This window comes from Chiloscyllium plagiosum, unplaced genomic scaffold (genome assembly GCF_037043375.1).
Source record: "Chiloscyllium plagiosum isolate Xiang-an unplaced genomic scaffold, Cpla_swu_hap1 HiC_scaffold_35, whole genome shotgun sequence".
Taxonomy (NCBI): Eukaryota; Metazoa; Chordata; class Chondrichthyes; order Orectolobiformes; family Hemiscylliidae; genus Chiloscyllium; species Chiloscyllium plagiosum.
In genome coordinates this window covers 59,256,022-59,281,707 of record NW_028270173.1, presented here as the reverse complement: position 1 = coordinate 59,281,707, position 25,686 = coordinate 59,256,022, and the positions used below count along the sequence as shown (strand labels likewise).

Sequence of the window (25,686 nt, the reverse complement as noted above, 5' to 3'; positions counted from 1 at the left end):
TCGCCTACTGTAAGTCAGACTCATTTTGCTTTGCAAAAATATTCTTAATTCATAAAGACTTCTTTATCTACATACGCAGTTACAAAAGCAGTTCAGCTCTGTACCTTCTTTGTATATTGAGAACAAACATTCATTGGGGTTTGACTTTCTCTATAAACCTCAAGCCATTTCTTAATTATGCCAAGTTTTATTTGCATGTAATTGAGGCATTGAGAGGGTCTGATAATTTAACAGACCCCCCCCACTGTACTTTGTCAGAAATACTTTAGATGGTGGTCTTTCCCCACTGCACCTTGGCAGCAGCTGTCCCAAGCTTTAGTGCATTCCTCAGCATGTAGTCCTGGACCTTGGAATATACCAGTCTGCAATATTCAATAGAAGTCAATTCTTTGCAATGGAAGACCAACAAGTTTCAGGCAGACCAAAGAGTTGATGGTCTTCCAGGTACAGTCAATGTTTGTCTTTATGTTCGCCTTTGGGAGCAGACTATTGAGCAAAGAGTGCTGCATCATGAGGCTGCTCAAGACAAACCCAGACTTCAACCACTGCACCTCTCTCCAGATTTCCTTTGCAAATATATATTCCAGATGTGTGATAGTCTCAACCCCCTACAGCTATTTTGGGGGTAGTGTGCTGAGGTGCACAGAGACCAGGCATGCGTGAAGGATCTGACAGGTAGTCCTTCTCACCTGAGCGACATCTTGGTGCTCGTTGGAAAGTTCTGGCAATGAGGCGTTCTACCAAATGACTTTGCCAGTCTGCTCAGGGAGCCAATCAACAGGATCCACCCTCTCCTTTTCCCACAGGGTCTTGAGGCCGCTACATGCTGAGCAATTTCTGATGGATTTGTGGTATAATGTGCTTTATTTCACTAATTTTTCCACAAGGGACAGATGATACTGAACACTCCAAGTACTGGAGCATTTCATGTCAATCGGCCAGACCTATCCTTCATAACATCTGGCAGAAAAAACCTCAGTACTTCGTGACACTTGGTGTTTACGCACAACTTGATGCAGTCATACATGAAGGTGGCCATTAGATTGAGCAAATGGGTACAACATACAGAAGTCTAAAGTGCAGAGATTTGGGAGTTCTAGTCCAGGATTCCCTCAAAGTAAACTTGTAGGTTGAGTTAGTAGTTAGGAAGGCAAATGCAATGATGGCATTTATTTTAGGAGGACTTGAAAATAAAAACAGGAATGTACTTCTGAGGCTCTATAAGGCTCTGGTCAGACCACGTTTGGGATATTGTGTGCAGTTTTGGACTCCTTTTCTCAGGAAGGATGTACTGGCCTTGGAGCGTGTTCAGAAGAAGTTCACGAGAACAGTCCCAGGAATGAAAAGCTTAACACAAGAGGGTCTATGCTCAATGGAGTTTCGAAGGATAAGGGGGGATCTAATTGAAACTTACAGAATACTGAATGGTGTGGACAGAATCAATGTTGCAAAGATGTTTCCATTGGTAGGAGAGACTAGGACCTGAGGGCACAGCCTTAGAGTAAAGGGAGGACCTTTCAGAACAGAGATAAGGAGAAACCTCTCCAGCCAGGGAATGGTGAACCTATGGAATTCATTGCCACAGAAGGCTGTGGAGGCCAGGTCATGAGTATATTTAAGATTGAGATAGATAGGTTCTTGAGTATCAAGGGGATTAAGGGTTACGGGGAGAATGGGGTTGAGAAACTTAACAGCCATAATTGAATGGCAGAGCAGACACGATGGGCACAATGACCTAATTTCTGCTCGTATGTCTTATGGTCTAACATGTTTTCGAGGGTGTGTTATCGTTTGTGGCACTTGCGTACACTGGAGGGAGTGCTGCACTGTCACAGATGCTGACCTTTGAATGACACTTTAAACGAAAGTCCTGTCTGTTCTCTCAAATAATATACAAACTGCTATGTCACTTTTTAAGGAGGAGTGAGGGAGTTGTCCTTGCTGCCCTGAACAGTACTTGTCCCTCAGTCAGCATCCATTGTCGCAGTGATGTTTTGGGAGCTGGTTATCCACCCGTTCACGGCTATGTTTGTTACATTTGAACAATGACTGCAGCCCACTGTCTGTAGAGAGATGTGAGACATGTGGTAATTGTGAAAGAGGCTATCAAAATTTTAGACTCAACAGATTGTTTAATGATAGGAATTGAATACAAGAATGATTGGCTTTGCATAGCCTTGTTAATAATAGTATCATAGCAATGAAAAACCCTTTCCATTTTGTAATGACACAAGGATGGGGAGTGTGGTGGGGAAAAGAGCTTCAATGGGCAGTGAAGAAGAACTTTATTTCACACCAAGTTGTAACGGCCTGGAACTTACAATCTGTGAGGAAGCAGGTGGTGACTGACTTCAAATGAAAGTCGGATGGGCACTTGACGCAACTACATTTAGACAGCAACTAGAATAGAGCAAGAGAATAGGATAGACTGTATTTCTCTACAGAGAGCAGCATCAGCCGAATGGTATCTCTATGATACCATGACTCTTTAAATACAAAAGCTTCCTAGGGACTAGAAATTATAAAACCTTTGATGGAGCAAGTATCGCAGCCCACAGTGAAATTGTCTAATATCTTCTGTACAGGCTTCTTATCACAGGATCCTGAATAGCTTTACTGAGTGGGAACACACTGTGATGACAAACCAGGGAGTTTGGGTTTAGATTTTAAAAAAATTATATTGAGAGCTATAAATCTAGATCAACAACTGATGAAAGCACAATTAATGCAATAGTCAACTTACCCAAAACTTTAAATCCAACCACTTAAGAAAACTTTCAAAATGAAGTGAAATTGTTCCAGAGCATAAAGTGAATCTTAGAATATTAAAGTAAAGTCAATACAGTCCCAGAAGACCACAGGGCTGATATAGAACATAGAGCAATACAGCACAGAACAGGCCCTTCTACTCTTGATGTTGCGCTGACCTGTGAATTATTCTCAGCTCGTCCCCCTACACTATCCCATCATCATCCATATGCTTATCTAAGGATTGTTTAAATCTCCCTAATGTGGTTGAGAGAGAGAGAGAGAGAGAGAGATGACCACTGATAGTTTAGCCTGTGAGTACAAGATGAACGTATCACATTGTTACTACGTTGATTTATAATGGGAGGAGGGAAATCCCTTAGTCCTGTAGAGACTCCCTCACTAGTCTCAGGATAGTAATCATCCTGGACAGCAGAGTACAAACATTCCCCATGGTAATAATCTAACACCGATCACCTGAAGGCGATCTTTCTATAATTCACTTCCCAACTAAAGCAGGGTCTGATTCTGCTCCATACCCAGTCCTGAGAGCTTGCTCTTTTTACTAACACACACTCCCATGGAAATTCTTTCAGAATATTAAAGACAGAAGTTTCTTTAAAATTTAGTCCAGTTCCCAAATCTGATGGTCAGAAATGACACCAAACTTTAGTGACACAGAACTCGTTTTCAACATATAAGCCCACCAATGGTTCCAGAGACCTAGTGATCACATAAGTCCATTGATCAATCAGTTTCCATTCCTGGAAGATTCTTTTTCCTCCAGACGAGTTGGATAGCTCTCATCTCCCAATTGTCTGTCCTTCAGCCCTCCATTCACCAGTATGTTCCTGTAGATTTCAGTCTGGTTTAACCAATCCATCTCTACACCTTGTTACCAAAATTACCTTGTCGCATTTTCTTCCAGATTTCTCAAAGGGTGAAATCTGGTGCACAACTGGTTTATTCATCCATCACCATGTTCTAACTGAACCACATCAATTACTACTGGTCCTTTTTTCCTCTGTCAAAACTGTTCATTACTCTAGGACCTTCTGAAATGATAACTAACAATTTTGTCACCCCAAAATCAAATGAGCCCTTGTGAAAGTTTGGCTCCAGCTGGACAGTGTTCTGGTAGGACTCTACCTGAAATATTCTCATCCTACAAAAATATGTAGATGCTGGGGAACCACTGAAAATTTGAAACCTGATATTGTCAGGCAAGTGGATTAAGTTTATCTGACCAATACAAGTACATAGAGTTAAGAAAAGGATCAGTCATGACGTATCTGAATGGTGTAACAGGCTCAAGGGATTACTCCAGTTCCTACATTCCTTTTGATTGCCCTCTCCACTCTCAATTCCACTAACAACTGTTCAGTGTCATCCCTTTCAACCTCCAGCTGAAGTTTCAAACACCTACCTTCTCCATCACAAACATCACCTATCTTCCCCTCTGTAACATAGCCCATTTCCAAAACCATCACCACCAACCCCTGTTCTCCAGCTGTTGTTAAAATCTTCATCCAGGCTGTTGTCACTTCTAGATTAGACTAGGCCATTCCAATGCTCTCCTGTCCAACTTCCCTCTATAAACTTGAGCTCAGCTAAAATTCCACATTCGTTATTCTAACTTGCACATCTATCACCCCTGCACCAACTAACCCAATCTGGCTCCTAACTCCCCAGAGCCTTCAATGTAGAATTCTCATGCTCAAGTACATATTTCTCCATGGTCTCACTCCCTCCCTATCTCCATCACCTCCAGCCCCCTCGCCTGCCAAAGACCCTGTGCTCCTCCAATTCTAGCTTTTCACATATTTACCCAATTTCCTTCATGTCCCCAGTACAGCCGTCTTCTTCAGTATCCGAATGCTATACTCATGAATTCCTTCCTTAAACCTGTCTGCAAAATTTTTTCTCTCTCCTTCCTGAAATCCCGCCTCTTTGAGGAAACCTTCAGTCATCCCCTTCTGGAAATTAATTGTACTTCAATTCAAAGGTGACATTGTTTTACGGTTGTACTATCTTTATTCCTGGCAACATTAACTTATTTAGTTGAACTTATTGCTACACTGAAGCCTCAACTAGGAGAAACTTTAAATCATTACTGCAACTTAATTAACATTATTCGCTCTCGAGTTAGTCCTCAAGTGAAATGACCTCTACCCTAGGAGACTACTGCTAAATGTACCTCCATGTGAAATTAATTTACAAAGGCACATTGTCGAAGAAACGCCTCCTGAGGTAACTATTATTAGTGCATCAAACACTAAGGGTGGCAAGGTGGCTCAGTGGTCAGCATTGCTGCCTCACTGCACCAGGAACCCAGATTCGATTCCACCCTCAGGTGACTGTGCACACTCCACACAGACAATCTCCCCGGATCTGCGTGGGTTTCCCCTGGGTGCTCCGGTTTCCTCCCACAGCCCAATGATGTGCAAGTTGGATGGACTGGCCATACTAACTGTCCATAGTGTTCAGGAATGTGTAGGTTAGCCATGGGAAATGCAGGGTTATGGGGGTGGGTCTGGATGGGGTGATCTTTGGAGGGTTGGTGTGGACTTGTTGAGCCACATGGCCTGTTAGCATACTATATGCATTCGACTCTATTCTATTCTAACATAAGAATTTAAGAATATTTTTATTTGTTTTCTGTTGGGTCTTTGTGAATGTACAATTTTTAATGAGTACTTGACAATGTTTTATGACAGGATTCAATCCTGGATTACATAAGCATAATTATTCCAATATTATTTTATTTAGGATGACTAAAACAGTCAATTCATCTAAAAATAGCTTGTAGAATTGAACACGTCTAGACATAATGTTGTAATATACATTTACCAACAAAGGAATTTAATGTAACAACCTCTGGATAGAAATCTTACACAATTTTGAAATCAACCTAGAAATAGATTCAGATATATAAACAAATATCTTACAAAAAGTATACTAAAAATTCAAATATAAATTTATAGTTTTTTTTGGGTCTCTTCTCAGTCTTTAACAGATCTTATTCAGACCTCAATTCTACATTGTGTCAAAGATAGTCGATTTAATTTACAAACTGCTAATTTCTATAATTTCATTGTCACTTGGAAAACCACATTACTTATGAAAACAATTTGCTTTGTTCAATGTATTGTGTGTGAATGGATTCATTAAAGGACTAAAATGCATTTTTAAAGTATCTATGCCTCACAGTAAACAGTTTTCTGTGTTTTGGATGTTCTTAGTCATCTGTAACCACCTTATGTTGCCTGCAAGTTGTTTATGAGCTTGCTTTTGGCACAGTTTCAATTTTGAATTTATTTAATGTATTCTAAATTTTAATTTTCTGTAAAACACTTCAATTGGTGCATTAATTTTGTGATTGTCTTCATACTACTATATTGTAAAATAAAAATCAGTTGATATTTCTATGTCAGATTTTCAAGGTCCTATGGAATCCTGGGAGGAAGAATTTGGTCAATTTCGGAAAACAGTCCAATACAAAGAGCCTTTGTTTTCAACTAATTTTCATCCATTTTTTTAAGTGCTACTCCCTGTCATCCCTTCCCTAACCCTGAACTTGCATTTTTCTCTAGTTTCTCACCTCCCTCCCTCATGCCCTTTCTGAGTTCTTTCTTGGGTGTGTTGAATGTTTGCACACTGGTATTTTCTCCAATCCTTGACTCTAGCAATAATTTGGTGGGTTCATTGAAGTGTGATATGTTATTCTGTTACTTCACCTTCATCACTCACTCCTGTTACAACTTCTGGCATTTTGTTTTATCTATTAGAAGTGTGGCATGACATCAGTCACTGGACTGGCCAACTTTCCATACTTTCTGAAAGTGTGTTTCACCGGTCTAAGATTATTTTGTGCGCATCTGTATTAGATCTGGGTGATTTGTTGATGAGCCTTTTGCATGAACTTGAGAAGTAGGAGTAGAACTTATAGCTCAATAGATCAGACTGACCTTGAGCATCAATTTCACTTTCTGGCCTGCTCCCCATAACATTCAATTCCCTGAGAGTTTAAAACTTTTGTCGACTCCCAGCAACAAATGCATTCATAATGCAGCATCCACAACTGTCTGGGGCAAATAAATTCAAAAATTTGCAACAACTTGAATGAAGTAATTTTTCCACATCTCAGTCCTAAATGATTAGTTCTTTGTATTGACATTACCGTGTCCTAAATTCCTCAACAAGCAGAAATAATCTGTCAGCATCCACCATACCTGACCCCTTCACAATCTTATATGTTTCATTGCGATCGTCTCTCAATTTGCTAAACTTATGAATGTTTGCCCAATTTCACTGAAATGACACGGTGAGACTAGAGAGGGATATAGATAGGCTAAGCAAGTGGGCAAAAACTCAGTATATGGAATATAATGTGGGAAATGTGAACTTAAGCACTTTAACAGGAAGAACAGAGGAAGTAAATATTATTTAAATGGAGAAAGACTGAAAAAAGCACAGGGATTTGGGAATACTTGTAAATAAATCACAAAAGAGAAACAAGATCAGTAGGTAGAGGTAGACAAATGGAATACTGTCTGTAATTTAAAAGGGAATGGAATATAAAGATAGGAACAATTTTGCAAAAACTATACAGTCAGTCAACTACAGCTGGAATACTGTGAACAGTTTTCAATCTTTTTTCTAATGAAATATCAAATGGCATTGGAGGCATTTCACAGAAGGTTCACTAGGCTCTTACCAGGTATGTCAGCATGGTCTTGTGAGGAGAGGTTGAGTACATTGAGCCTGTACTTGTTGGAATATAGAAGAATAAGAAGTGACCTTATTGAAACATGTAAGATTCTTAAAGGACTTGACATATAGATGTGGAATGGTTGTTTCCATTTTTGGGAGAGTCAAAGACTAGAAGACATAATCTCAGTAAAGGGTTTGCATATTTAAGACAGAAACGAGGAGGAATTTCTTCTCTTGGAGAATAATGACTCTGTGGACTTGTTTACTGCAGAGGGCTATTGAGGCTAGGTTATTAAGTATGTTCAAGGCAGAGATAGACTCTTAACCAATAAGGGAATCGAGGATTATTGGGAAAAGGCAGGTCGGTTCAGTTGAAGATTATCAAGTCAGTCATCATCTTATCGAATAGCAGAGCAGACTTAATGGGCTGAATGGCCTACTTCTACTCCTATGTGTTACGGCTGTATACTCTAAAAAGGCACTAGTCAGACTACAACTGAATACTATGAGTAGTATTGATCCGCTTGTCTAAACAAAGATTCACTGGCATTAGACACAGTCCAGAGAAGGTTCACTGGTTGATCCCAAGTGTGGAGAGACTGCCTTATGAGGAGCGGTTGAGTATGATGAGCCGATACACACTGGAGTTTAGAAAAGTATTAGAGGTGACCTTATTGACACCTACAAGGTCGTTAGGGGACTTGACAATACAGATGCAGAAAGGTTCTTTCCCCTTGTGGGAGAGTCTATGACCTGAGGATATAATCTCAAAATGATGTATCACACATTTGAACAGACATGAATGGAATTTCTTTTCTCAGATGGTCATGAACTGGGAGTTCTTTAACACCAGAGGGGTGCCAAGGCTGGTCATTAAGTACTTTCAAGGCCAAGATAAACAGATATGTAATCAATAAGGGAATTGAGAGTTATAGTCAGAGGGCAGGAAAGTGAAGTTCAGGATTATCAGATCAGCCATGATCTCATTGAATAGCAGAGCAGACGCGATGAGGTGAATAGCCTACTTCTGCACCTATGTCCTGTTGTAGTATTGTATGCATGATGTTCCGGGAGGTCTGACAACTCTGTGAAGGATTTATTACAAAATTGACACCAATATGAGAGTACTGAGGTACTACGAGAGATGTTGATTCTGTGAAAATATTTTCACATACTTCATACCTGAACGGTTTCTCCAATAGGATCTGTCTGTGCTTTTGGAGGTGATGGAGTTTTTTAAAAGCATTGTCACAAACATTGCATCAGAAGCATTTTTTCTCTGTGTGAATTTTTGTGTCTCCCAGGAAAGTCAAAACTGACACAACCTTTCTCATAAATTTCACTCTTAAATGGTTAGTGCCCTCTGTGAGTCCTTTGATGAACCAGATGACAACAATTTGATGATAATGAGTATTGTTATTCACGTGCCACCCTTGAATGGTTTCTCTCCATTTTGACATGTTGATGAATGTAGAATTGCGCGAACAACAATGATTTGTCACAAACCTCAGATGTGTATAGTTCGTTCCTTATGTGAATATATTGCTGTTTCTGCGGGGTGAATGAACTTGAGAATGATTTCTGACAAACATGAATGGTTTGTCCCATGTGAATGCCATGATGATTGTGAAGGTCTGAGGACACTCTGAATGGCTTCTTGCACATGACATGCGTAAATAATTTGCCCTTGGTGTGATACATCAATATGCACAGAGTTCAGTCGTCTCAAGAATAATGCGCCACACACCTCACATCTGAAGAGTTACTCCTTTGTGAATCCTCTGATGGAGCAGGTTTGATGACCTTGAGAATGATTTGTCTCACACCTTACACGTGAAGGATTTCTCCCATGTGAACACGTTGGTGTTGGAGAACGGTCGATGATCTTGTGAAAGATTTGTCACACACCTCACATATGAACAGTTTCTCCCCTGTGTGAATGCGTTGATGTCTGTGGAGATGTGATGAATCAGAGACGATTTGTTACATATCTCACGTGAATGGTTTCTCCCCTGTGTGAATGCGCCGGTGGAGCAGGAGGGTCGATGACTCTGAAAATGATTTATCACACTCCTTGCATGTGAACGGTTTCTCCCCTGTGTGAATGTGTTGGTGTCTGCGGAAGGCTGATGACTCAGAGAATGATTTACCACACCTCACGTGAATGGTTTCTCACCTGTGTGAATGCGCTGGTGAACATGGAGAGCCGATGACGCTGAGAATGATTTGTCACACACTTCGCATGTAAATGGTTTCTCCCCTGTGTGAATGCGTTGGTGTACACCGAGGCTTGATAAAGCAGAGAATGATTTGATAAACACCTTGCATGTGAATGGTTTCTCCCCTGTGTGAGTGTGTTGATGAGCAAGGAGTGCTGATGATTGTGAGAATGATTTGTTACACACTCTACATTTAAATGGCCTCATTCCAGTCTGAATATGTTGATGATTCATGAATATTGTTAATGTGAGACAGCTTGGTCAAATGCCTCACACTTGAATTGTTTATCTTCCATGAAGCTCCCCTCATGTTGGCAAGTGTACTACAACCTGTGGGTTAGGAGATTGTATTAGCTTGCGCAGTCCTCTTCATACAACACACACTTGAACAGCCTATCACATGCAGCAATGAGTTACTGGTTCATGACACTCAATCAATGCTTGAAGCTCTCGCCACACTTGGAGCTACTTGCATTTCTTCCCAGCCTCACCCTGACTGATCATTAAACAGCTGTATCTTCAAAAGGTTGGTTCTGATGAAAGGCTGATCAGTTTCAGATCTGATGTTATGTCAAAGATCCCCTGACCCGACTAGTTTCCAGATGGTGATATCACTGCCGAATCTTCTCTGTGTTGAGTAATGCTGTGAAGGAACTGAATGTCTTCCCACAGTCATGCAATTGTTCCTTGATTCAGGATCTATCTGCAGTGTCTATCCTCTCTGTATTCTTTGGTGTAGTACAGTACAATCTTTCTGTAAAACAGGAAAGGAAACATGATTTCCTTCAACTCCCTCTCCTCATTTGTTGATGGGGCTGACTCTTTAGCTAGAGACTGGCATTTACTGTGGAACAATCTGCTATTCCCCTGTGTGGGGGATCAGTTGCAGGTTCTTTCTTTTTCCTGACTTACTGTCACATATACCCTGTTTCTAGCAGGGACACTGGATAGTGGCCAGGAGCAGACCATGTGACTACTTTCTTTCCTCCACCCATACCCCATCTTCCCAGATATCATGAGGGCATCGAAAAAGGCAATCATGTGGAGTAAAAAATGGATGCTAAATTCATTATGAGTTTGTGTCATCCTGATGAAGATCAGTTTATCCTGATAGTGTGTTTAATGTAAAATAAAAATCAGGAGAAGTTTAATTCAGTAAAGATTTTGAATTTTCTCCCCTTTGTTTTCCCAAATTATTTGCAGAAAACACTCATGCTTCAGTGTAGGTGATGAAGGACCCTGTTTTATCCTGATACACTATATAGCCTGCATTTGCTCAGGCTACACGTCCCAAATTCAGCTATCAGCCAAGCAGTGGGCAAAATGATCAAATCCAGGCTCAGGCTTTTGGAAAATGCCAAGGCCTTCAACTAAAATCTTGAAAGGAGACAAAAAAGACTGCAGTTGCTGTAATCCAAGGTAGACAAGCAGGAGGCTGGAAGAACACAGCAAGCCAGACTGCATCAGGTGGTGGAGAAGTCAACGTTTCGAGTGTAACCCTTCTTCAGGTCATGAAGAAGACTAACACTCAAAACATTGACTACTCCACCTCCTGATGCTGCCTGGCTTGCTGTGTTCTTCCTGCCTCCTGCGTGTCTACCTCAAAATCTTGAAAGGAGCATTAAAATATATTTCACTAAATGTGTCTCCTGGTGCAACAGCCAAATTATTGTGGTGCCAGATTAGCAATCCAGAAATTGTGAGTTCACATCCTACCAAGGAAAGTTACATACATAAATGGGTAGTTGCAAGTTGTCGATTAGTTGATGTTCTCTTCCTATCTCAAATTCAATTCAATTGTTGAGGTATGGACCCAGAGGACAGTCTGTGGATATTAATTGGCCTCTAGTGCTCTGTGCAAATGGCTATTCAACACACGGAGAACCAGACAGTGAATGTTGTGAGACAATGGAGACTCACAGCCGAGACACATCCTGCCCTCCCCCTGACTAGGCTCAGGAACAGGATTCCTGGCTGATACTCCCGCTCCAAACACCAGGGATACTAAGATTATCAGATATGGCTCCTACTCTCCAGGGCTTGTGCTAATGAATCAAAGGCTGAGGTCTTTCTGGCTACTGAGTGACTGGTTATCTTTTTAGCCAGGGTGGAGTTGATAGGTGGTTTGTGCCTGGTGCTGCGCTGAGGGAATTCTGGGTTTGTACAGTGGTTTCTGTAGGTATGATATCTTCTTTCACTGATGTTTTGAGATCTGGTTGGTGGTGATTGGACTGATGTGGAAGAGATTGGGGCCAGATGCTGCTTATACGGATGAGGAGCTTCTGCTGCAGAGCATGATAACATGACGGCAGCAAACATGGTACTGTTATTCAAGAATAGAGGAAACTACAGGTCAGCCTATCTAAACTCAGTGATGGGCAAATTATTGGGAGCACTTTTGAGGGATAGAATTAATCTGCACTTGGTGAAGCAGGGATTAATCAAGAACAGACAACACAGTTTTGTTGAGGAGAGGTCATGTCTGAACAATTAAACTGAATTTTTCAAAGGAGTCCAGGTGTGTAGATGAGGGTGATGCGCTTGATATAGTCTACTTGGACTTCAGCATGGCTTTTGATAAGGTCACAAATGAGAGACTGATAGGGAAGGTAAGAGTCCATGGGTCCAAGGAGTTTTGGCAAATTGGATCCAGAATTGACTGAGTGGCAGAAAACTGAGAATGAGGGTGGAGGATATTTTTGAGAGTGGAAGCTTGTATCCAATGGGATTCTGCAGGGATCAAGGTTGGGACGCTTACTGTTTGTCATTTAGACAGATGATTTTGACTTGAATGTGGGAGAGTTAATCAGTTAGTTCGTGGATGATGCGAAAATTGGTGACTTGGTAAATAGTGAGTGGTAAACTGTGTCTAAGAATACTGGAGTAAATACATGGGCTGGTCAGATGGGCTGATCAGTGGTAAATGTAGTTCAATCAGAATAAGTGTAACATAATGAACTTGGGCAAGACAAACATGGCAAAGGGACACATGATAAAGTAGGTGCTGGAGAAGCACTGAGGATCAGAGGAACCTTGGTGTGCATGTCGATCAGTCCCTTAGGGAGCAGGACAGGTAGATAACTTGTCTTTATAAGCTGAGGCACAGAGTTTAAGAGCAGGGAGGTTATACTGGAATTGTATAAAATGTTGGTTAGGCCATAGCCAGAATATTGTGTGCAGTTGTGGAATCCACATTATATGAAGGATATGATAGCACAGAGAATGCAGAGGAGAATACCAGGATGCCTGGGATGGAAAGTTTAAATTGTGAAAAGAGATTGGGTAAATGGGATTGTTTTCCTTGGAGCAGCAAAGTCCGAGGTGGGACATGATTAAGGTGTTTAAAATGGAGGTGTGACCATTGACCAGTGCACATAGATTTAACATGAAGGGAAGGAGGTTTAGCAGGGATGTGAGAAAAACTATTATCACTCAGAAGGTGATGGGAATCTGGAACTCACTGCCTGTAAGGGTGGTAGATGTAGAAACCCTCTTAACATTTAAAAATGAACAAGTATGCTCTCTTGGAAAATGTAGAGGGTGATGGACTCTCAGGGAAATGTAGCATGACAGCCAGATTTCTCGTACCAAGACTGGCTCTAATATCACAAGCGAAATGTCAGGTTCCAAGCAATCAACTATGACAGGGGACTCTCTAATCAGAGGAAAACAAACATTTCTGCAGCTGATAACGAGACATCAGAATGATGTGCTGCTTTCCTGGTGCTAGGATCAAGGATATCACTAACAGGGTGCAGAATATTCTCAAAGGGGAGAGGAATCAGCAGGAAGTTATTGTACACATTAGGTCTAATGACAAAGGAAGAGAAAAGGATGAAATTCTGAGGAGAGAATACAGGAAAGTAGGCAGGATGTTAAACAGTAGGTCCTCGAGACTGGTAATATTTAGATTACTTTCAGTGCCACAAGCTGGTAAGAGTAGTAGTAGGAGGATAGAGCAGATGAATGCGTGGCTGAGGAGCTGGTGCAGGGAAGAAGGATTCACATTTTTTGATCATCCGAATCTTTTCTGGGATAGAAGGGATCTGCATGAGAAGGATGTGTTGCACCTGAATTGGAACAGGACTAACATACAGGTGGGGAGATTTGCAATAGCTGTTCAGGAGGATTTAAATAATAAGGTTGGTGTGGTCGGGGGGAACCCAGGGAAAGAGTGACAAAAGAGATCAGTATGAGACATGTGCAGATGGAAAAATGAGCAAGTCAAACAGTCAATGCAGGCAGGAACACAGCAGAGAATGAGGTAGGACTGATAAATTAAACTGCACTTGTTTCAATGCAAGAGAATGAACAGGTAAGGCAGACAAACTCAGGACATTGTTGGAACATGGGACTGGGTTATCATAGCTATTACAGTGACGTGGCTCAGGGATGGATAGGACTGGCAGTTTAATGTTCCAGGGTATAGATGCTATAGGAAGGATAGAAGGGGTAGTAAAAGAGATGGGGGGAAATGGTGTTTATGATTAGACATAACATTACAACTGTACTTAGGGAGGATGTTCTGGGGAGTACGTCCAAGAAAGCTATTTGATGGAACTGTGAATTAAGAGAGGGATGATCACCTTATTGACATTGTACTATAAATCTCCCAATAGCCAGTGGGAAATCGAGAAGCACATTAGCAGATCTCAGTTATCAATTTTAAGTGTGACCTACAGAGAATCTGTAGTAGTGAGTAGAGTGGGTTCTTTCTTGATTATATGTTTTTGGAGATATGTCTCTTGATTAGACTTAAAATATAAGCCACAACTATTAATTTAACTTGGGCAGTGTTTGTAGAGAAATAAAACGGTGTTATTTTCTGGGTCTGTAGATTGTGAAGGAGCAAAAATGGTCTTTAATAGAGGGATATGTACTTCTTGTCAGATGTGGGAGTTTAAAGAGAGTTTAAGGGTTACTGCAGATTATATCTGCTATAAATGCTGTTGGCTGTGAATCTCATCAAATCGAATGTATTGGTTGGAGAGACAGTTAGAAGCAATGTGGAATTTGCAACAGCAACAGTATGTGATGGATGGCAGTTATAGGAAGGGGCAAAAGTCTCAGATACAGTCACATAGATGGGTTAACTCCAGGAAAGATAAGAGAGATAGGCAGCTAGTGCAGGAGTCTTTTGTGGATAATCCCATTTCAAACAGGAATGGTGTTTTGGAAAACGTAGGGGGTGATGGGTTCTCAGGGGAACATAGCACGAAGAGTCAAGTTTCTGATATTGAGACTGGCTCTAATGCAACAAGAGGTGCGTTGGGTTCCAAGAGATCAATTGTGTGGGGGGACTCTCTAGTCCGAGGTACAGACAGATGTTTCTGTGGCCAGCAGAGGAAAAGCAGAATGGTGTGTTGATCCCTGGTGCCAGGCTCAAGGATGTCTCAGAGAGGGTGCAGAATGTTCTCACACAGGAGAGGGGCCAGCAAGAGGTCATTGTCCACATTGGAACCAATGACATAGGACGGGAAAAGGTTGAGATTCTGAAGGGAGATTACAGAGAGTTAGGCAGAAATTTAAAAAGGGGGTCCTCAAGGGTAGTAATATCTGGATTACTCCCAGTGCTACGAGCTAGTGAGGGCAGGAATAGGAGGATAGAGCAGATGAATGCATGGCTGAGGAGCTGGTGTGTGGGAGAAGGATTCACATTTTTGGATCATTGGAATTTCTTTTGGGGTAGAAGTGACCTGTACAAGAAGGACGGATGGCACCTAAATTGGAAGGGGACTAATATACTGGCAGGGAAATTTGCTAGAGCTGCTCGGGAGGATTTAAACTAAGGTGGGGGGGAAACACCCAGGGAGATAATGAGGAAAGAGATCAATCTGAGACGGGTACAGTTGAGAACAGAAGCGAGTCAAACAGTCAGGGCAGGCAGCGACAAGGTAGGACTAATAAATTAAGTTGCATTTATTTCAATGCAAGGGGCCTAACAGGGAAGGCAGTCGAACTCCGGGCATGGTTAGGAACATGGGACTGGGATATCATAGCAATCACAGAAACATGGCTCAGGGATGGGCAGGACTGGCAGCTTAATGTTCCAGGATATAAATGCTACAGGAAGGATAGAAATGTAGGCAAGAGAGGAGGGGGAGTGGCATTTTTGACAAGGGATAGCATTACAGCTGTGCCCAGGGAGGATATTCCCAGAAATACATCCAGGGAAGTTATTTGGGTGGAACTGAGAAATAAGAAAGGGATGATCACCTTATTGGGAATGTATTATAGACCCCCCAATAGTCAGAGGGAGATTAAGAAACAAACTTGTAAGGAGATCTCAGCTGTCTCTAAGAATAATAGGGTGGTTATGGTAGGGGATTTTAACTTTCCAAACGAGAGGAATTTGTTAAGTGTGTACAAGACATTTTTCTGATTCAGAAAGTGCATGTACCTACTAGAGAATATGCAAAACTTGACCTACTCTTGGGAAATAAGGCAGTGCAGGTGACGGAGGTGTCAGTGGGGGAGCACTTTGGGGCCAGCGACCATAATTTTCACGATATTAGGCAAGAACTTTCAAAAGTTGATAGGGTTGGATATTCGTAAGTAAAGGGATGGTTGGAAAGTAGGAAACTTCAAACATGAGATAACAAGAGTCCAGAGACAGTATGTTCCTGTTTGGGTGAAGGGCAAGGTTGGCAGTTGTAGGGAATACTGGATGATGAGAGGAATTGAGGTTTGGTCAAGAAAAAAAAAGACATATGTCAGGTATAGACAGTAGGGATCGAGTGAATCTCTAGAAGAGTACATAGGCAGCAGCAGTATACTTAAGAGGGAAATCAGGAGGGCTAAAAAGGGACATGAGATAGCTTTTATAAATAGAGTTAAGGAGAATCCAAAGGCATTCTACAAATACATTAAGGACAAAAAGAGTAACCAGGGAGAGAATAGGGGCCCTTAAAGATCAGCAAGGCCACCTGTGTGTAGAACTACAAGAGATGGGGGAAATACAAAACCAGTATTTTGCATCAGTATTTACTATGGAGTATAAGGAAGCTAGAGAACTTGGGTAAATAAATTATAACATCTTGAAAAATGTCCATATTACAGAGGAGATGCTGGATGTCTTAAAACGCATAAAGGTGGATAAATCGCCGGGACCTGCTCAGGTGTACCCTAGACCTTTGTGGGAAGCTAGGGAAGTGATTGCTGGGCCCCTTGCTGAGATATTTGTACCATCAATAGCTGCAGGTAAGGGACTGGAAAACTGGAGGATGGCTAATATGGTGCTACTATTTGAGAAAGGTGGTAAGGAAAAGCCAGGGAACTATAGACCAGTGAGCCTGACATCAGTGGTGGGCAAGTTGTTGGAGGGAATCCTGAGGGACAGGATTTACATGTCTTTGAATAGGCAAGAACTAATTATGGATAGTCACCACTGTTTTGTGCATGGGAAATCGTGTCTCACTGACTTGATTGAGTTTTTTGAAGGAGTAACAAAGAGAATTGATGAAGGCAGCGGGGTGAATGTGATCTATGAGGACTTGAGTAAGGCATTCGACAAGTTTCCTCATGGTAGACTGGTTAGCAAGGTTAGATCAGATGGAATACAGGGAGAACTAGCCATTTGGATACAGAACTGGCTCGAAGGTAGAAGACAGAGGGTGGTGGTGGAGGGTTGCTTTTCAAACTGGAGGCCTGTGATCAGTGGTGTGTCACAAGGATCAGTGCTGGCTCTGCTGCAGTTTGTGACTCATATAAATGATTTGGATCTGAACATAGGAGTTGTGATTAGTAAGTTTGCAGATGATGCCAAAATTGGTGGTGTTGTGGACAGCTAAGAAGGTTACCTCAGAGTACAATGGAACCTTTATCAGATGAGCTGGTGGGCCGATGAGTGGCAGAGAAAATTTAATTTAGATAAATGTCAGGCGATGCAGTTTGGAATGGCACATCTGGGAAGGACTTATACACTTAATTGTAAGGTCCTGAGGAGTGTTGCTGAACAAACAGACTTTGCAGTGTAGGGTCATAGTTCCTTGAAAGTGGAGTCGCAGGTAGGTAGGACAGTGAAAAAGGCATTTGGTATGCTTGCATTCAGTGGTCAGTGCTTTGAGTTTGAAGGTCATGTTCCGGCTGTACAGGACATTGGTTGGGCCACTTTTGGAATACTGAGTTCAATTCTGGTCTTTCTTTTAAATGGAGGATGTTATCAAACTTGAGAGGGTGCAGAAAAGATTTACAAGGATGTTGCTCGAACTAGAAAATTTGAGTTTCAGGGAGAGTTGGGGCTATTTTCCCTGAAGCTTTGGAGGCTGAGGGGTTACCTTTTAGATGTTTATAAAATCATGAGGGGAATGGATAGGGTGAACAGCCGATGTCTTTTCTCTAGGTATGGGAGACCGAAACTAGAGAACAAATATTTAAGGTGAGAGGGGAAGATACAAAAGGGATCTGAAGGGCAATGTTTTCATTCAGAGAGTCACCAGAGGAAGTGGTGAAGGCTGGTACAATTACAATATTTGAAGGCATTTGGATGGATATATAAATAGGAAGGGTTTAGAGAGATATGGGCCAAATGCTGTCAAATGGAAATAGATTAATTCAGGATATCTGGTTGGCATGGACGAGTTGGACCAAAAGTTCTGTTTCCGTGCTATACAGCTCTATGACTCTAAGTATTCAGGTGTGCACTTATAATTCCAAGGCTATAGGCCAAATTTAATCCACTGGAAAACAGGATTAGAAAGTTAGGTGGTTGTTTTTCATTGGCACCGACTCAATGGGCGGAAGAGCCTTTTTCTGTGCTTTCGACCTCAATGGGGAAAGTACTTAAACCAAGACTTAAACAAGGAATTAGAAGAGCTAAAAGGGGTCATGAAAAGTCATTAAGGAAAATACCAAGGATTTTTATACGTATATAAAATCTAAAAGGGTAGCCAGGACAGGGTTGGTCCACTCAAATACAGAGGAGGGAATCTATGTGTGGAGTCAGAAGAGGTAGGTGAGGTCCTAAATAAATACTTTGTCAGTATTCACCAAAGAGAAGAAATTGGTAGAGGATGTTCTCAGGGAAGGAGGTGTTGAACTTCTAAGCCAAATGGCTTTTAAAAATAAGGAGGCATTGTGCATCTTAAAAAGTATTCAGGTCGATAAGTCACCGAGTCCTAATGGGATCTATCCCAGAATATTGAGAGAGGCAAGAGAACAAATTGCTGAAACATTGACAGACATCTTTGTATCCTCTTTAGCCAAAGAGGAGGTCCCAGAGGACTGGAGAATAGCCAATGTTGTCCCATTATTTAAGAAGCGTAGCAGGGATAATCCAGGAAATTACAGGCCTGCGAGCCTCACCTTAGTGGTAGGGAAATTATTGGAACAGATTCTCAGAGACAAGATTTATGCATTCAGAAGCATATGGACTTATTAGCAAGAGACAGAATAGTTTTGTGTGGGGGAGGTCATGCAACACTAACTTAATTTGAGTTTTTTGAAGAGGTGACAAAGATGATTGATGATGGAAAAGCAGTTGATGTTGTCTATATGGACTTCAGTAAAGCCTTTGACAAGGTCCTTCATGGCATATAAAAAGTGACGTCACATGGTATTAGGGTGAGCTGGCAAGGCGAATACAGAACTGGCTTAGTTATAGGAGACAGACGGTGACCAGTGGAATGGACAATTGTGACCAGTGGTGTTCTACAAGGATCAATGCTGGGACTTCTGTTGTTTGTGGTCGACATAAATGATTTGGAGGAAAACGTGGTTAGTCTAATTAGTAAGTTTGCAGATAGTACAAAAATTGGTGGAATTGCGGATAGTGAGGAAGATACAGCAGAATATAGATCAATTGAAAGCATGGGCAGAAAAATGGCAGGTGGAATTTGATCTGGGCAAATGTGAGGTGATGCTTTTTGGAGGGTCAGGTATAATGAATGGCAGAACCCTTAGGAGCATTGATAATGCAGAGGAAACTGGGTGTGCAAATCACTGAAGGTGGCAGCGCAGGCTTATGGCATGCTTGCCTTTATTTTTAAGGGGCATTGAGTACAAGGATATGCAAGTTTTGCTGCAGCTTCACAGAATTTTAGTTCGGCCACATTTGGAATATTGCATACTGTTCTGGTCACCACACTATCCGAAGAATGTGGATGCTTTGGAGAGGGTACAGAAAAGGTTTACTAGGATGTTGCCTGGTATGGGGGATTTTAGCTGTGAAGAAAGGTTGGATAGACTGGGTTTGTTTTCACTGGAATGCAGGAGGTTGAGGGAGCAATCTTAAAAAAGTTTATAACATTGTGAATGGCATGGATAGAGTGGAAAGTATACAGCTTTTTCCCAGGGTAGAGGTGTCAGTTATGAGAGGACACATGTTTAAGTTGCGGGGAAGGGGGGTGGCAGTTTAAAAGAGATGTGTGAGGCAAGTTTTTCACACAAAGAGTCATGAGTGCCTGGAACACGCTGCCAGAGGAGGTGGTGGAAGGAGCATTCAAGAAACACCTGGACAAATACATGAATATGAAGGGAATACAGGGGTACAGATCCTGTAAGTGAAGACAGTTTTAGTATACATACAATACAATCTCGACAGTATGGAAACAAGCCATTTGGCCCAACAAATCCATAGTGACCCTCCAAAGAGTAACCCACCCAGACCCATTCTCCTACCCTATTACTCTACATTTACTCCTGACTAATGCACCAAACCTACACACCCCTGAACACTATGGGGCAGTTTAGCATGGCCAATCCACCTAACCTGCACATCTTTGACTGTGGGAGGAAACTGGAGCACCTAGAGGAAACCCACGCAGATACGGGGATAATGTGCAAACTTCACACAGACAGTCAGCCGAGGCTGGAATCAAACCCGGATCCCTGGTGATGTAAGGCAGCAGTGCTAACCACTGAGCCACTGTATGGAATGGCAAGATGCGTTGGCTGAGGCTTGGAGGACAAAGGGCTTATTCCTGTGCTCTATTATTCTTTGTTCCTTTGACTAATCGCAGCGATTCCATTTGCTCTTGCTTGTGTTTATACTTCACTCTGGTGTCCTCTCACCCCTCTTCTTGTCATCATATTATCAGATTGTTCAGTTCCTTTCTCTGTCATGCTTATTTAGTTTCCTCTTAAACACATTTCTGCTCTTCATCACCACTCCACGTTGAGAAGATGAATTAATACATCTTGGAATTTGTGGAATAGAATTAGAACAAAAACATGGAACACTTTCAGCTTCTCCTAAAGACCAAAATAATGTCCTTTAGGAAGAGAATGTGTTACAACCTTCTGATCTCCATGTGCATCCAGTCCCACTTGCAAGAGTTGATTTCCTTCCCTGAGGAGGTTACAGAGATAGGGTGAGATGTGAGAGATAGGAATCATTCAAGTCCCTGTACAAAGAACTGGCCATTCACAGTCCAAAGGATAATAACTAGCTGCCAACACACACACACATACACAGGTGTCCCGGAGATGTTCCCTAAAGCGCTCTGCTAGGAGGCATCCAGTCTCCCCAACGTAGAGGAGACCGCATCGGGAGCAATGGATACAATAAATGATATTGGTGGATGTGCAGGTAAAACTTTGATGGATGTGGAAGGCTCCTTTAGGGCCTTGGATGGGTCTCTGGAACACCCACACCAGTTAACCACACCGCCCTGTGGCCCAACATTTCAACTCTGCCGAGGACATGGAGGTCCTGGGCCTCCTTCACCGCTACTCCCTCACCACCAGACACCTGGAAGAAGAACGCCTCATCTTCCGCCTCGGAACTGCAAGCGGGCATCACAGCCGCCCCGCATTTGCCACGGGACTATGCCTACATCAGGAAACGATGACAATTCATTTTTGTGTTTTAAACAGCAGTCGCAGCTTTAAACCCACAAAAACCCAGCAGCTGCCGGTCCGCCCACGTGACTGGGAGATAGGAGACAGAGGACAGATAGAATGCACACTAGACCAACATTACCCATGACTCGTGGACCAAAACTCCGGAATTAATTAAATATAGAAACCCATCTCCTAATCACATCAAGAGACTGACTGAAACACACCCATACCCATCGATACGGAGCCATCCTGACACAAAGGACAGGCATCCACCAAACAGGAACGGACAGACCAATACACACCAACACCCCAAGGGAACAAAAGGGGGTGCTAGCCCCTGCCCTCACAGAGAGAGACAAGCAGATAATACCCGGACCTGTTTTACATAAACCAATTAGCACCCTATTGTGTGTGCCCTGCAACTCTCCTGGGACGGCAGGAAACAGCCTATTTGCACCTACTCCAGTGATGATGGGGAACTATCATCCCATTCATCCTCAAATCCCACACATCCTGACAACTAAAAGTATATAGTATGAAGCTGCGCGCGGGAACAGCAGAGCAGCCGAGATTCGGACCTCGGTTGGTCTCCACCGGCGTTACTATAGTAATAAATGTTACCGATTGTTGAACCGCACTCTGGGCTCGGACTGATATCATTTCATCCACGCTAACAGAACACTTCAACCCCAGGGCATCAATGTGGACTTCAACAGTTTCCTCATTTCCCCTTCCCCCACCTCACCCCAGTTCCAAACTTCCAGCTCAGCACTGTTCCCTTGACTTGTCCTACCTGCCTATCTTCTTTTCCACCTATCCACTCCACCCTCCCCCCCAACCTATCACCTTCATCCCCTCCTTCACTCACCTATTGCACTCTATGCTACTTTCTCCCCACCCCCACCCTCCTCTCATTTATCTCTCCACCCTTCAGGCTCTCTGCCTGTATTTCTGATGAAGGGCTTTTGCCCGAAACGTCGATTTTACTGTTCCTCGGATGCTACCTAAACTGCTGTGCTCTTCCAGCACCACTAATCCACACACATACACACACAACTCAACGATAGGAAATCAGTAAAAATCCTCAGATACTCTGCACCTTCCAGATAATTACCTTACCTTCTCATATTCAGAAATGAGCCATCAACAAAACTAAGGCTGGAAATCTGAAGGAAATGTTTCCAATAAATACATTCAATATCCAACACACACTCCAGTCAAACAGTCCAGCACAAAGCACCGAGTAAACAGCTCTCTCAGCTGGATCTTCTCACACAGCATAAGGGACATTTCCACTCATGATTACCCACAGGATAGTCAGACTGCCTGAAGATTTTTGTGGATATTATGGGATACAATTTGTATAAAAGCTGCTCCTTCACTCATCATCTCCTCACTTGGTTTTCAGTCCCTATAGGAAGTGAACCAGCTCTGGAAGAGGAAGAGGAGACAATGGGCAGAGTGGGTGGGCTCTCTGATTGACGTCTCTCACAGTCAATCCAAATATTTCTGGAGAAACATGACTTAAAACAAAAACATGATTTGCTGGGAAAACTCAATAGATCCAGCAGTATCTATGGAGAGAAAGCAGAATTAATGTTTCGAGTCCAGTGATTCTTCTTCAAAACTGATTGTAGCTAATATGCTGAAGATGGGATGGTGGGGAAGGAAGATTAACCAAAAAATGGGGATGAAGTCCAGAGAAAGAGAACTGCAATTGGACACATAAAAGGAATGGGAGAAAGTGAGGGCTGCAGATGCTGGAGATCAGAGCTGAAAATGTGTTGCTGGAAAAGCGCAGCAGGTCAGGCAGCATCCAAGGAACAGGAGAATCGACGTTTCGGACATAAGCCCTTCTTCAGGAAAGAAGGGCTTATGGAATAAAGGAATGGGTCAAGGTCAGCCTGGGAGAATCAATGACTGCTCTTTGGGACCATTAGTAGCTAACAATGGGATGGTTAAGGTGGCAGCCAATGTGATGATAAGGCTTGGTGTTTGGGGTTGAGGTTAAGTCATGGGAGAAGGTGTCCAGGCCCTAAACCTATTGAACTCTATATTGAGTCCTAAAGCCTGTGTGAGAAACAGAACTCACTCACAAATCAATCAGCCTGAGACAAAGCTTTGGAAACAAGAACAATTTATTACAGTCTTGCAAGAACTGGATGCCTCTGCAATCAAGCAGAAATGCGTGCGAAAACAGAACATGTAAGCAATCTTATTCATTTACAAGTTGCGGAATCATGCCTCCCTTTTCCCATCCTATCATAAGCCAATTACCTCACTTGTTTTTTTCTCTCTAGTTATTTTCTTATCTGGCCATCCTGCTGTCCTTGTATGTCTGCATTCTTTATTCCTTGTTTGTTACAGCTTGTTCTTCTATCCAGTTTCTCTTATCATACTATAAGCTTTATTGTGAAATGCTCCTGCTGCTGCTTCTTTTTGTGGTCAACTACAACACTTTAAAGTTATTTCCTAGCTTAAAACTATTTTCTTTAAAAGACCCTCTATATTCATTAAAGTCTTAGCCTTAAGTATGCTACATGCTACAAGAATTCCGCGCCCGTTTGTATAATGTTCCCCTTCCCCTCCCCCCCACACTACACCCCCTCACCCATCTGCAAAAACAACATTTCTAATCTCCCACACCTGCAAGGTCCCAAACGGAAAATGAGATGCTGTTCTTCCAGCTTGCGCTGAACTTTGCTGGAGCATTGCAGCAAGTCAGAGGCAGAGATGTTGGCCAGAGAGTACAGACCTGTTTGTGGATTTTGAGAATAAGGCAGGAGCAGGCTGTGCGAGGCTGGGGAATTATGAGCTTAAAAGCAATAGAGGGTGATCACAAAATGAAATGAAATGAAATGTGGACACAATAGCCTGGTGTTCAGTGATGGGGTCATGGTCCTGGAGGAGTTAGGCTGAGATGTCCAACAGCTGACACTCAGCCTCTACATTGTAGAGGTCAGTACACCAGACAGCAACAGGAACACCCTTGTCAGCAGGCTTAATTACAAAATCAAGGTTGGATCTGAGAGCACGAAGTGCAGTCAGAGGGAGATAGGTTCATATGGGCAAGTTGGAGGGGAGGGGAGTGGGTAGGCAGAGAAATTAAACCAACATGTCAAATTTACAGTTCTCAATGAACAGTTTGATCACAGGTAAAGGGCCAGAGGGAGGGGTTCAGGAGAAGGGAGAGTGTTGGAGGCAGATGGAGGGGTCTGTGGGATGGGGAGAGGACTCTCCTGACTTTTTTTGAAGCTTGGGAAGCTAACCAGTGAAATGGAGGTGACTTTGAACAGTAGATCGGTTGGAAATTTAAATACTTCATTGTCCCACGTGAGTAAAATCTCACTTATTGCAGCTGCTGTCTCAGTTCCCCAGGTAAATGTTTGACAGAGATTTCTAGTGGGGTATGGCATTCTTCATCCTCACAGGCTTTCAAACTGACAACATGAGTGTGGGATGTGTATCCTAGTATGTGTTTGACAGCAGATCAAGAAGAGTAAGACACAGCATCCAAAGCAGTGATGATGTCCAGTGGTAGAATCAGTACATGCACAGGAGGGAGGGGACCCTGGAAGAACTGAGTGGGGAGAAGCCACAAATAAGAGATGGAAATAGGAGTTTCACTGTATTATGACTACAATGAGTGGAATGCACTGATAAATCCCATTACTCCAGTTTCACCAGCAGTATCAGTGTTTATATTCAGTCGCCAAATTGTTTTTCTTTGTTATCCACAACAAAGATTTTCATATTTCAACAAACTCAAAATTATCTTTTTGTTATAATACCTAAGTTCAGACGGCAAAGTTATTAGATTAGATTACTTACAGTGTGGAAACAGGCCCTTCGGCCCAACAAGTCCACACCGACCCGCTGAAGCGCAACCCACCCAGACCCATGCCCCTACAGTTACCCCTTCACCTAACACTACGGGCAATTTAGTTAACATATAAAAGTTAGTTAACATATAAAATGATAATCCAGAAGTACCTTCAATTCCTTCTAATCTCAAACACACAGTGAGTCCTGCAGAGATAACATTTTATATGAAAAACAAATAGAAAGATCATCATCTTCAGCAACGTCCTGTAGAACAAAGGACAAAGGTTAATGACTCCTCACAGGCCACTGAGCTTCTTACTGAAAAAGTCAAATTGCTGATAGCCGTATGTTAGTGGGGGGGTCTATTAAACCTCTATTAAAGCTCTCCATATCCGTGAAA

The 25,686-nt window shown here is 42.3% G+C and overlaps 1 protein-coding gene across 1 annotated transcript in view; it reads left to right on the top strand.

Moving 5' to 3' along the window:
- LOC122541653 (uncharacterized) overlaps window positions 1-25,686 on the top strand; it is a 107,943-nt gene that overhangs the window by 1,649 nt on the left and 80,608 nt on the right. The gene's annotated exons all lie outside the window — the stretch shown is intronic.